Source organism: Cyprinodon variegatus, unplaced genomic scaffold (genome assembly GCF_000732505.1).
Source record: "Cyprinodon variegatus isolate N-32 unplaced genomic scaffold, C_variegatus-1.0 Scaffold70, whole genome shotgun sequence".
Lineage (NCBI taxonomy): Eukaryota > Metazoa > Chordata > Actinopteri > Cyprinodontiformes > Cyprinodontidae > Cyprinodon > Cyprinodon variegatus.
Window position 1 is genome coordinate 1,163,206 of NW_015150523.1, and position 13,000 is coordinate 1,176,205.

General features: G+C 37.2%; 1 pseudogene; it reads left to right on the top strand.

Annotated features, from left to right (window-relative positions):
• Positions 1–11,753, top strand: part of LOC107083198 — a 69,438-nt pseudogene extending 57,685 nt beyond the window's left edge.
• Positions 11,754–13,000: the final 1,247 nt, after the last annotated feature.

Consider the following 13,000-nt stretch of genomic DNA (forward strand, 5'->3'; position numbering starts at 1 on the left):
CAAAAAAGTACTCCAGAGTGTTGTTCAGCATGGGGGTGAGTAGAAAATGAAGGCTAATCATGTTTTGGGTGTACTATTCCTTTAACTGTGTTTCATTTGTGGCTCACTTTTACAGGGTTGCTTTTGTTTGCACATTTTGTATCAGTATTGTTTTTGTCAACGATAACGACACAATTATTTTGTTGACGTTCCTTGTTTTACATAGCAATAAGAAAAACTGACGAGCTAAACCTCGATCTTTGATGACTAAAATATGACTAGTCATAGGTTTGAGTTTTCTAGAGTAAAACCTTTTATTTGCCTAATACCAACTAAAACTAGCACATGTCATAATGACTAAAATGCAACTAAAACTAAGTTTTAATCTTGAAGACTAAAACTAAATCTACATCTAAGATCGCTGTCCAAAACGACACTGTTTGGTATCAAATTAAAACACAACTTGGACATTCTTCACAGATAGCCCTTTAATAATCAGCTGACACCACACCTATCTACTAATTTACCCATCTGCAGAATTTCTTTGTGGCTAAATTATTTTAATACAAACTTAATTTTCATTTTATTTTTTATTGAAATCCTTTACCTACTACATGCATAAACACAACATGTGATGCTTGTGTTTAAATTAAATGTATTTAAAATACATTGCATTAGTTATAAGAGTGCATCTCTTGATAGTTTCTATGTCATACTTTGCTCTTTTAACTTGAACTGGGCTCCATGAGGTGTTCAAATTGTTTTAAAGCTTTCCACGCTTTTATTACTGATCTGCGTACTGATATACATACCGTTCTTTTTTCCAGATATCTGTTTATTGATGTGCTCTAATAAATCTCTGAGGGATTCACAGAACACCTGCATTTCCTGAGTTTATCTGATGTTTATTTGCAAAGAAAACCATTTAAAAATCCTGTTGGTTATAACATTATTAAATGCCATGGGTTTTGGTATTAAAAATGCTTTTATGGGACAAGTCATAACACCCAAACCATTAAAAACATTTTTTTTCTTTTAGGCAAGGGTTTCTATATCTTTATGGAATTAATAGTGCCACTATCCAAACAGATTCTAAGTCCACACCTTGGTGTCATGTATCAGCTTGTCAGGGTGTGGCACTGTTTCTCCAATTGTGCCCACTGCTCACTGGACCATAACTAGTGCTGTACCAAAAATGTATTACTTCCTCATCAGTATTGTTATCAGTATTACCAGGATGCTTGAATTAAATTCAATTGTTTCTGTTTTCTTATTATGGTTTTCCCATGAAACTGAGCCTTGGTTCGTGCCAGTACTATCTTGTGTTTTTCAAAACTTTCTACAGCAATCACACTCAGTCGCCAAAGAGAAACCACCTTCTAAAACAACAGGTTTAAAGCAACAACAATATGCCAAAAACAAACTTTCATGTTAGGCTGACACGATACAATGATGAGAGAAGATTAGAAAGTTTCCTCCTATTGTGTTTCCACTTTCAGATTACACTTCATATACTGGAGAGGTTCTGCCAGCCTAAGCTCCTAAAGGAAAGGTGTTGCCAAATCCTAGAGGCCCAGATGGCAAACAGTTTATCATTAGCCTTCAGCCTGGATTCCAAGTGACCAGGACAGAGTATACTGTGGCCCTACCTGATTAGATCGATTTGTATTTAGTTTTTTTTTTTTTTTTTTCTCTCTTATTTTTTTCCTTCTTTTGTCAGTTTAAATTGAGGAAACATAAATTCTGTTTGTAGATCAGCTTGTCCGGTCAAATCAATCAGATGGTTACATGGAAATAGAAGTTCAGCCTATCGGAGGCAATATTGTGTATTTTTTTTATCTTTATTTCCTCCTTTTTATTTTTGGGCTGTGTCTCTTATGGATGGGGCATAAAAGAAATGCTTTCAGGCTTTACAGAAATAAGTCTTTATAGCTCCAAATGTGTGCTATTTTTTGTAGACTATAAAAGGAAAATATAGAAGCTCTTGTTCATCTGTGAAAAACAGATGAAATGAAACCCGGATGACGTGGGATGTTTTATACTCTGGAACACTGGTCACTCTTAGTCTTAAAGAGTTTACCCATTTGACCAGGCCTTATATGTGTGGGCTGGTAGAAACGTAAGCCAAATGACATAAGTGGTGCAACAGGTCAAGGGCTAGAATTAAACTGTCGAGGTGATAGGTCAGCACTTTAACCCATACCCAGGGTTTAATCAAGGTTAAGTCCAGGTTAACTGATACCTCTGGGTTGTTTGTGTGCTCCAGTCTCCCCAAATGATTTTGGATGTGGATAATATATTTGCTTATTTGGAAGTAAAGACATAGTGCTTTTCTTTCTATACAGTTCAGCCCAATATTATTCATATACTTGGCAGATTCATATTAAAACTATTCTTTAAAAAAGGACATTCCTACCTCACAAACATGAATATCACCAAATTTATTGTCAAAGGAACATTTATAAAATATGCAATGAGATTGTGAGGAACTTTTAAAGAAAACTGCAATTAACCTGAAACCTTTTTACATTGTTTATTATTTTCAGAGATGGCTGATTTATTTCAAATCAGAGCCAAACTCCTTGTTCTGTTCTTCATTGAAATTAATTAAAAACTGAATCGGACAGGGGAAAGAATGATTAGAGTTCAGTAAAGCCCAGGATTAATTATACCCCCTATCACAGGGTCAGTTTAAAGCATTCATAAAAACATCAGTCACGTGGATAAAGACAAAGTAAAAATATGGAATGACCTCAGAGACAGACCAGCTTTACTTAACAGCATATTGATTGGCTTCGTCAAGACTGTGTGTAGTGGCCCTTTGTGGCACCATCAAAAGAGCAATCCTCGAGATTAAACAGTTTGTCTATGCAGACATAAGACTTAGATCCTATAAGTCATGAGATGCAAGTGTCTCCAAGGGAAGTGCTAATCCAGAGTCTTCCCTGGTCAAAAAGGCTTGTCTGGTTTTCTCAGTTCTAGGAAGCTTAGCTACCAAATCCTCTTGGCTGGCCCCTGTGACAGTGCCTGTAATCTGCCCAGATCAGATAAAGCACTCTTCTCCAGAGTCTTTCACCAGCTAAAACACCCAGCTGATATCTTTGCACAAGAGGCCCGTCGATGCTGCTTGTACACAGACTATCGCCTCCTTCAGAGACTCCTAAAAAAAAAAAGGCTGTAGAAGTTCATGTTCACTTAGCAGATATCTTGAACTTTTGACTTCCATGTGTTTGGTCAGGATCAGAGCGCTTGTCTTAGTTTGTGTGCTTGTTTAGGAATGGCTGCGTGCATGCATCTTTGGTTAAGTGAACAAGAGTGGTTTTAGATTAAAACAACGTCAGCCCTGTTTTCAGTTCTTGATTCAATTCAATGCAACCTCATTAGGCGGTTTATTGCCTAAGGGAAGTTATAAAAGCAGGGCATCCAAGATGGAAGCGTTCACATTTAATAGTCCTGTGTGTTCCCCCCATGTGCAGAACATGGTAGGGGGGGGAACATGATGTGCTGATGGTCAAAGGCAGACACTGATTAAGGAATTTCGCACTCAGGGTTCTGCTGGTTTTTACTGTGATATTTTGTTCATGTGTTGTTTTTAATGCAAGATTTCCCTCTGTCACTTTTGCTATGAAGCTTTCTGATGGGGCTCACATTTACTCATTTTGTTTCATAAGTTCTTTAAAGAGATTATGAGAGCTAATTTTGATTCAAGGAATCCCATTGAAAACCCTGCTCCTTTAGTTTTTTTTCGCAAACCCTAGAAGTATGCTTAATCACTATTTGTTTCTGTTTAAGCCTTTGGTCACACGGAGTTCTCATTTTTTTCAAAGCCTTCTGAGAAAAAGTGTTATTTTCATTATGAACAGAAACTGGAGCATTTGGTACAAATTTATAAAGTATGTGAATGTGACAAAAAACAACCCAAAAAAAAAAAAAAACGACGGTACTGGATATCACCCAAACAAAAACCTACCTCTTTTTTTTTTACATGATAAATATCTTTTTTATCACTAACTGTATTAAATTGCCAGCAGACATAAATATAAGGTTCCTTCCTGAGCTGTTTACCACTTCGATGTAACACCGACAGTGTGTCATCTGCTAGATAAACTGACAAGGGGGATTTATTACCAGTGTTGAGAACGTTACTTTAAAAAAGGCAAGCAGTGTCTTTGCTTAAAAAAATACTAGTCATTAGTCAAAGTAACTATAAAGTTAGTTTAAGTAGTTAAATTAACTATTCAGTTATAATCTAAATGTTATGATCTTTAAATAATGGAGGAACTTGAGGTCCTATTACGAACTATAAGAGGTTTGTTATTTATTAATGAATTCAATCATTTATTAAACGTTCTACACATCTGAAAACATTGAATATTAATCTGCTGTTTGGATTTGAAATATATTTATGTTGTCGTGGATGTTTTTGTAAAAAAACGAACAATTAGATGTTTTAGGAATTTATATTTTTGTTTATTTACAGCCTTTAACTTGCTATAAGGTTGGTATGAGGCTAAAAAATAATGTTTTTCATGCAATTTAAAACAAAAAAAAGTGGACTGTATATTTCTGTGTAAGATAAAACAAACAAAATTAATTACGGTAGGTAAAAAAAAAGGAAATAACCAACATATAGGATACCGACAGGACACTTTTGCCTTTGACTGAAGTGAGCGCTTTCCTTTAAGCTGTCATCCTCTCTCCTCTCATTCTGTATTCAAGGCATGCTGAAGACCTGCCCAAATTCATCTCATCCTGAGCTAAGCCATTTAGCTCAGGAAATAATAAAACTCTGAAAGAGAGGGGTAACCATAATAAAAAGTCCTTTCATCAGTTTTGATAAATGATAACCAAGATAACTAATAGTCAGTCTGTTTTGCAGGCGATCTGAAAAGGAAAGAGCAGATTCACACTGAAAGAAGGAAAGAAAACTGCATTTTTAGATGTGAAGACTAATGCATTGAGGAGAAATAGGTGGATGACGATAACATATTAGAGTAAATTGTGTTATCATACAACCTTGGGAAAAGACCTCAAATTTTTAGACAAAAAAAATGATTTTACCACTTTAAAGATCTCCAGTGCATGGCAAGATAGGCAATAATCATCCAACGCTCAGTTTTGGGATTAGTAGGTTGTTAGTCCACTTCATTCAATTCGATTCAATTCCATTCAGTTTTGCTGATTACCAACACATGTTACCTCATGACACTTTAAGTAGATAATTCAATCAGATCATTGTGTCAGATTGTTTAAAATTGTTCACAGACAAAAAAAGGATTGAATTGAGTCATTTGTCTCCACAACATTTTCAATATTTAAGGTCAAAAATTTTTCTGCTACCATGGGCTCCAACGAGTGCATAACATTGGATTCATCGAATGTTCTAAACTTCAGATTACTGCGTAAATTATTTTTGTAAAAATTTATATTCCACATGTGAGGAAATGTGCATGACCACTGCCCCAATAACTCCATAAAAGTCTAAGACTTCCAGCAAACGGTGTTCATTCACAAAAAATGGCATCAGAAATGTAAAAAGAGACTTTATTAGTTTTGGGATGAATATTTTGCTCATCAAGTGCTGAGCAGCATAATTAAAGGACCAGTAAGCTGTGGGGAATAAATCAGAAGAGCTGTGATTTATTGCCACCTATTGATTGCATTGTTGCAGCAACTAAAATGAAAATTATTTGATCAAAAATGTGTTAAAAACATTTCATCAAAAGCATGACGGTCAATGAAAACTACTGGTGGAGGCAAGTGATGCAACCCACGATGTAAACTCTTATTATGACTTTAAGATCAACCAACATGACACATTCCACGTCCCTAGGGCCAGCTCTGGGGGGAGCAGGAGATCGACAGGCGGATTGGCGCAGCATCTACCGTGAAGCGGGCGCTGTAGCGGTCCGTCATGGTGAAGAGAGAGCTGAGTCAAAAAGCGAAGCTCTCGATTTACCGGTCGATCTACGTTGCTAACCTCATCTATGGTCATGAACTCTGGGTCATGACCGAAAGAACGAGATTGCGGATACAAGCGGCCGAAATGGGTTTCCTCCGTAGGGTGGCTGGGCTCTCCCTTAGAGATAGGGTGAGAAGCTCGGTCATCCGGGAGGGACTCGGAGTAGAGCCGCTGCTCCTCCACGTCGAGAGGAGCCAGTTGTGGTGGCTCGGGCATCTGTTTAGGATGCCACCTGGACGCCTCCCTGGTGAGGTGTTCCGGGCATGTCCCACCCGGGGAAGACCCAGGACACGCTGGAGAGACTATGTTTCTCGGCTTGCCAGGGAACGCCTTGGAGTTCCTCCTGAGGGGCTAGAAGAAGTGGCCGGGGAGAGGGAAGTCCCGGCCTCCCTTCTTAAGCTGCTGCCCCCGCGACCCGACCCCGGATAAGCGGAGGAAGATGGATGGATGGATGGAACATGACACACCATTTTGCTAAATCTCCTTTTAATATACTCGCCTACATGTGCTGTAATCCTACAAACCATGTCTGTCTATTTTTCAAACTCGTTTTAAAGCTTATTTTTATTCTTTGCCTTTTAGCACAGCAGAGACTCTCTACGTTCTTGTGTTTGTGGTTGTATTGTTTTTTTATTTGTGTTTTATTTGTTTTAATTAATTTAATTTATTCTATGTTGTTTTTATACAATTTGAACTTACCTTGGTATCTACAGCACTTTGTGACAGGTGTAGTAGATTAAAAGGGCTTTAGACATACAGTACAGTTTTGTAAAAAGCGTGGTAAAAAGGTGGGAACAGCACACCGAATACTGAAAATGGGGATATTAAACAACCAAAGGTTTTTGGTGTTAAGCCTATGAAATTATATGAATTACACCAATTACCTTCAGCCTTTAATCTTTCTAAATTAAATCTACTTGTTCACACTTTGTACTTGTGGAGCTCTCTTTATCTTTTGCTCATTTTCTAATTATGAATGTTAGGTTAGGCCAAAAATTGCTGTTTGATGTGAATGTGTATACTGTCTTTGCAAACTAACCTTATCCTGTGTGAAAACATAACTAGATACCCTTAATCCATTGGATAACAGATTAAGCACATATTTCTTTTGTTTTTTTTACCAACAATGAGACTTGAATACCATCTGAGCTTGCAATTAAAATATCACATTCTGACAATGGAAGTGGGCAATATGTTATGCCCTAATTGAGGAAAAACATCTAGACTCTGAAACTTAACCACCAAGTTATTTTTACAATTTCCAGTAAAATCTGATTGACTTACATAAGAGTCATAACAAACTTGGAAGCAGTCTGTAAAGAAGCCAGTCAAACGTCAGGGTTTGTTAATGCACCTCTCACTCAATTTGATAGGTAAAGTTGGCAGTTTCCAAATAGAGTAAAATAATTTTCAATTTATCTGTTATTAAAAGTGGATAGTTAGTTGTCTAATAATATAACAGAACATATATAACAAAAAATAAATAAATAAAATGAATGAATGTTAGAACTGTAACTCTTGTCATATATTTACATTACTGTTTTTCATCACAGTGTTTTTTATTACTGCTGCTTACCTTATCTGGGCTGCACTAAGTGTAAGCCTAATATAATAAAAAGGTATATTACATTTATTAAATGGAGCCTAGGGGGAAGTTCAACTGAAGAAACGTATTGCTTTCCTTCATCCACCTGCGACACAGCCAATCAGCTTTGAACCCCACCTCCACAAAAGCCAATCTGCATCCAAAGTTAATCTTAAAAAGCCTCCGATAGGCACGTGTCTACTCCTGCACGCAGGCGGTGGTTGTGCTGTGTGACTTCATTCAGTTGACATCGTTTCAACCCACCTCCAGCCCCTCCTCCACCATCGTAGCTAAAGCTTCATCAGAGTCTCATTCCTCCTGGACTATTACTGCATTCCATGTTTCATCTTAACCGGTCCGGCAGAAGACCTCCATGTTAAGCCTGGTTCTGCCAGAGGTTCCTTTCCAACTGGGAGGTTTTCCTCTCCACTGTCGCTCCATGCTTGCTCATCATGGACAGGTTCTCTCAACCTGTGTAATTCAAACTGGACTTCCATCTTAAGGTCCCTCAGTGAAGCTCTAGTATCAGCTCACGCAATCCCCTGGATCTCCCCATAAAGCTTAGCAGACCATCTTGGTAACCAGCAGTCTACAGACTGACCAACTTCATCTATCTCCACTCCACCACCAGTTTCAGGCCCGGGGGGCCAGACAGCCCTATTCTTTCCTCATGTTCATGCCTATCTATCAAAATTAAGTACTATGTTTCCTGCTGAGGTCTTAGTGCCAAAGACAAAGTAATTGTATCAATACATTTCTCCTAATTGTCTTTTATCTTCGATTGATTTTTTTCAGATTGAACTAGACATTAACTATTTAACTAGACATGGGTTTTGTTTAAATAATTAGATGTAATTATTGAGCTTGAACTTCATAACTTTAATGCCCCAAAACTTTTGTAAAATGGGAAAATGTTTGCATAACCCAAATGAAAGAAAAAATTGGAACAAAAACAGGAAAATAAAATTCTTAGAAAAATGTGTATTAATATAATTGCAAACATGCAAGTTGGAGTCATGAAGTAACCACTCCATGTTGTCTTTTTGTAAATGTTTTAGAGGTTTTAAAACATTAAATAGTGTGTTCAATCTCTGTCGGTTTTAGGCATATTGAGGAAGGAAAAACTTACAGCTCATTCATATAGCTATAGTGTTTGGCTCTGCAGCTAGATGATCCTAACAAAACATGTTTTCTCTTTCAAAGACGGTGAAGATGGTCAATATTCAAAGCGTCATGTCTTGTTCATTTTTTAAATTTCTATACGTTTTGCATCATTGGATCCATCATTGGATCATTAGACTTCATTGTTTAGGATCTGGACTGAACTTAAAGTGACGCTGGGTAGACCTTTTCATGGTTTTTCCATTGCTTTTTAAATGTAACTATGTATTTATATATTAAATGAATAAATGGGAAATTAAATTAGATAACTAGACATTAAATTGTACATTTATTTGTTTCATATTTAGATTATGTTTTTATACATTGTAAGATACTTATTTTTTTCATTCCTTTCTGAAGGAGTAACAGAGCTTGACCAGGTGATCATTGTGCTGCTCACCACACACATGTTCATTGGTGGATTTCTTGGGTTTCTTCTTGATAACACAATTCCAGGTATGGATTGCTTTTTTTTCTATAAAATATTAAATGATAAAAGACAATCGTCACTGCCAGCTTACCTTTTGTCTTTTCTTTTTAGGTACTGAAAAAGAAAGAGGCATTAACAGCTGGCAGGAAAAGGTGAAAGAGGGGGGAAACATTTCTTCTGATTTGTCCTGCTATGATATTCCTTTTTCTAATCGATTTCTAAAAAGGTTTCAATGTTTCCAATATCTACCCTTTCTCCCGACTTACAAAACCTCAAAGGAGAGATTGTCAACATAAATGAGTGGGGACTCCCAGGGAAAAAATCCTTGTTAACCAAAAAAGTTCTTGTTTTTACCTTTGAACCTTGATGTGAGGTGACTGTGCTTTTTAAAAGTTTAGTCTACATTTTCTGCTGATAAAATAAAACACAATTTTTCTATGTTTGATATTAGTATAACTGGTAATAATATAAACAAGTAAATGAGTAAATGTGATTTATTCCTAAAAATGGACCAATTTCCCATAAGATCAACACTACCTCATGATTAATACTCACTTACATACAAGTAACCACTTTCTTGAACTATATGTGCTTCAAAAGTATCTGAACTAATACAATAAAGGTGATTGATAACAAAAGCTTTTCTGAATTCAATGAATGACAACTTAAAGACAAACTGCAAATTTGAAAAAAAAAAATAGCACAATGATATCACAAATAATATATATATATATTGACATATGAAGGGCTGCCTTACAGCCTGTAGGTCCTGGGTTCAACTTCTGGCCAATGGTCTTTCTGCATGGAGTTTTAATGCTGTCCCTGTGCATGCATGGGTTATTCCCGGGTACCTCAGCTGCCTCCTACAGTCCAAAAACATGACTGTTGGGTTAGTTGGCACCTCCAAATTGTCCTTAGCTGTGTGTTTTGTGTGTGTGTGGTCTTCTTTTACCTAAAATGTGAGGGGAGTGTCTTGTTACATATCCTTCATTGTGGGGACTTACAGTACAGGTACATATGGGGACATTCAACTGGCCCCTGTATGGCAATGTTCTCTTCTTTGAGTTGGGGTATGGTTTAGGACCAAACTGTGGATTCACTTTAGGTTAGCATTAGGGTTAGGTTATGTTGGTAATAGTTAGGGTTAGGCTAAGGGTCTGGGTTAGGCCATTCATAAGATTAATGTAAGGCAATGAAATGTCCCCATATATCATGAAATCACCGGCATGTGTATGGGTTTGTGTGTGTGTCTGTGCTGCCTTGCAATAGAATGTCCAGGATGTACCCTGCTTTTCGCCCATAGACTGCTGGAGATAGGAATCAACCCCACTGTGACCCTGCCGAATAAGTAGAAGAGGGTTTTGTTTTTGTTTTTCTAGAAAATATTATATAGTCGTATGCTAATGTGGGAATATCCTTTGGAGAACAAATATCAGGAGCTTGATTCCAATAGGGAAAACCAGATGATGGGCTAAGTAAAAGACTTTCAGTAAATTCATTTGGAGTTTCGGTAAATCACAACATGATGACTTGCTGTTGAGCTGTTAGATGACCTTTAAAGCAATATGTCTTTAGGGTCAATTAACTGCATAAAGCATTCTGCATTTTTAAACACACTTTACAACTCACAAAATACTTGGAGACCAGATGTATAAACATTTGTCAGCTCAGAGGCTTGTTGAGGGCACAGAGCAGAACCTTAAGCAATGCATCAAACTTTGATGCTGTGCAAAGACTTGTTTTTTAACTAGATTTAAAATGTTCCAAGAGAGGGAAAGGTGTGAGTTGTGCTTCCAGGCTGTAATCCAAGTGTGACAGATGAGAAAAAAGAAAAGGATGCAGGTAGAGATTTTATAGAATAAGCCAGTACCCTTATCCATGCTTCATATTTAGGTGAATGTCCATAATGTCGTTCAAGCTCTGGCAAGTTATATACATTTGACGTTTGCAGCCACTGCAAAATGTACTTGGATTTGAATTGTTTTCAGACCAAAACCTTTTCAAAAGATAAGGCCCAAATGACTCACCAGTTTAACACTTGAACAAATAATGAAATACCTCTAGAATTGATAAATAGACACGGGTGAGAACATACAGAGCTGTTCAGTCCATCATCCCAGTGGGAGAAGCTAAGAAAGTCCCCTCAGGAAGATTTCACTGTCAGGACAGGTACTGAGGTAGCCCAAGATGACCAGGAGGGCTAAGGTAAAAAAAAAAAAAAGATGGAACTTGTTGCAGAAAGTATGTTATCTTCGCTCACACAATGCAACTACAGATAAATACCAGGAATCAATATTAAATTTTTTTTTGACCCTTCTTAATAAAGAATAAGCTGTAGGCACATTCAATTAGGAAGATTTGCAGTATATACATGTGCACAGAGAAAGGAATATATATTGCCCATGACAAAATAATAAACACATTTGCAGAAACTAGTGAATTACTGTAAGGTGTTTTTTGGTGTTGTAGATTCTGGTGTTTGAGTAAGTAAGTATGGTTTGTGTTTTTTTAAATGCAAAATATTTTAATCTCTACTTGTTTTATTCTGCTTTTATTACCTTGTCCTTTATTGTTAAATTCATGAAAAGAACATCAAATTGTCTTTGTATTGAATTGTGGTTCATGAATAAACTTGCCTTGCCTTGATGTTTCTCTTGGTATCTGTTGGTGCCACTTCTCCAGAGTGGGGGTACTGCTCTGAGTGCTCCGATGACTACAGGTACTACAGTTGCCTTCAACTTCCAGGCTCCTTCTAGATCTTCCCTGAGACCTTGGGATTTCTCAAATTTCTTAGGTTGTTTCTTGATGTTTCCGTCATTTGGGATGGCCATGTAAATCACTACGGTAGCCCTCTGCTGCCTACAGTATCAATGATCACAATATCTGTATTTTGAAGTCCCACAGGATATTAGCTCTGTCATTCTCCACCACCTTGGAAGGTGATTCCAATTTTGACCTGAGGGGCTCCAGTTTGTACTGTGCACAGATGTTTCTGTATTCTATAACAGACACTTCTTTATGATGTTCAATGCATTCCTTTTGTGCCAGTATCTTACAACCAACTATGTTACCAAATAAAAAAAAAAGAGAGAGAAAAACGTACAAAATCACATTGTAGGATTTTTAAAGAACTAGAATTTTAAATTAAAGTGGAAAATAGATATTTCATTGAGATGCCTGGTCCTCTAACACATGTTACATCTCCTTTATGAAGCTCTTCTGTCTTCCACCTGTTACCTGTTTAATGGCATCTGTTTGAACTCATTATGTATAAAAGACACCTGTCCAACCATGGTAAAGACCAAAAGAGCTGTTAAAGCATAACAAGAATAGAAAACTGTAGACGTGCTTCAGGCTGGAAAGAAAGATTCTACCACAGATAAGCAAGTTAGTGTGAAGATTTCAAATGTGGGAGCAATCATAAGAAATGTAAAGACATGCAAGACCATTAACACGATCCCTCGATCTGGGGCCCCAAGTAAGATCCCATCGTGTGAGATAAAATGCTGAGTAGAAAACTCAGAGCTACACAAAGGATCCTGATGAATGACTTGCAGAGACCTAGGTCCAAAGAACAAAGGTTACCATCAGTAACGCACTATGCCCAGAAGGCATCAATGCCAGATATATCCCCCTGCTTAAGAGAGTACATGTCCAGGAATGTCTTCATTTTGCCAGAGATCTATTGGATGACCTGAAAGAGGATTGGGAGAATACCATGTGTTCAGATTCAGAAGAATGCTGAGTTGCACCATACCTACTGCAAAGCATGGTGGTGAAAGCATCATGCTTTGTGGCTGTTTTCTGTATAGGGGACAGTATCTATATACACATAAATGCTATCTATCTATTTATAGAAAGAGAAAGACAGACAGACTGTATG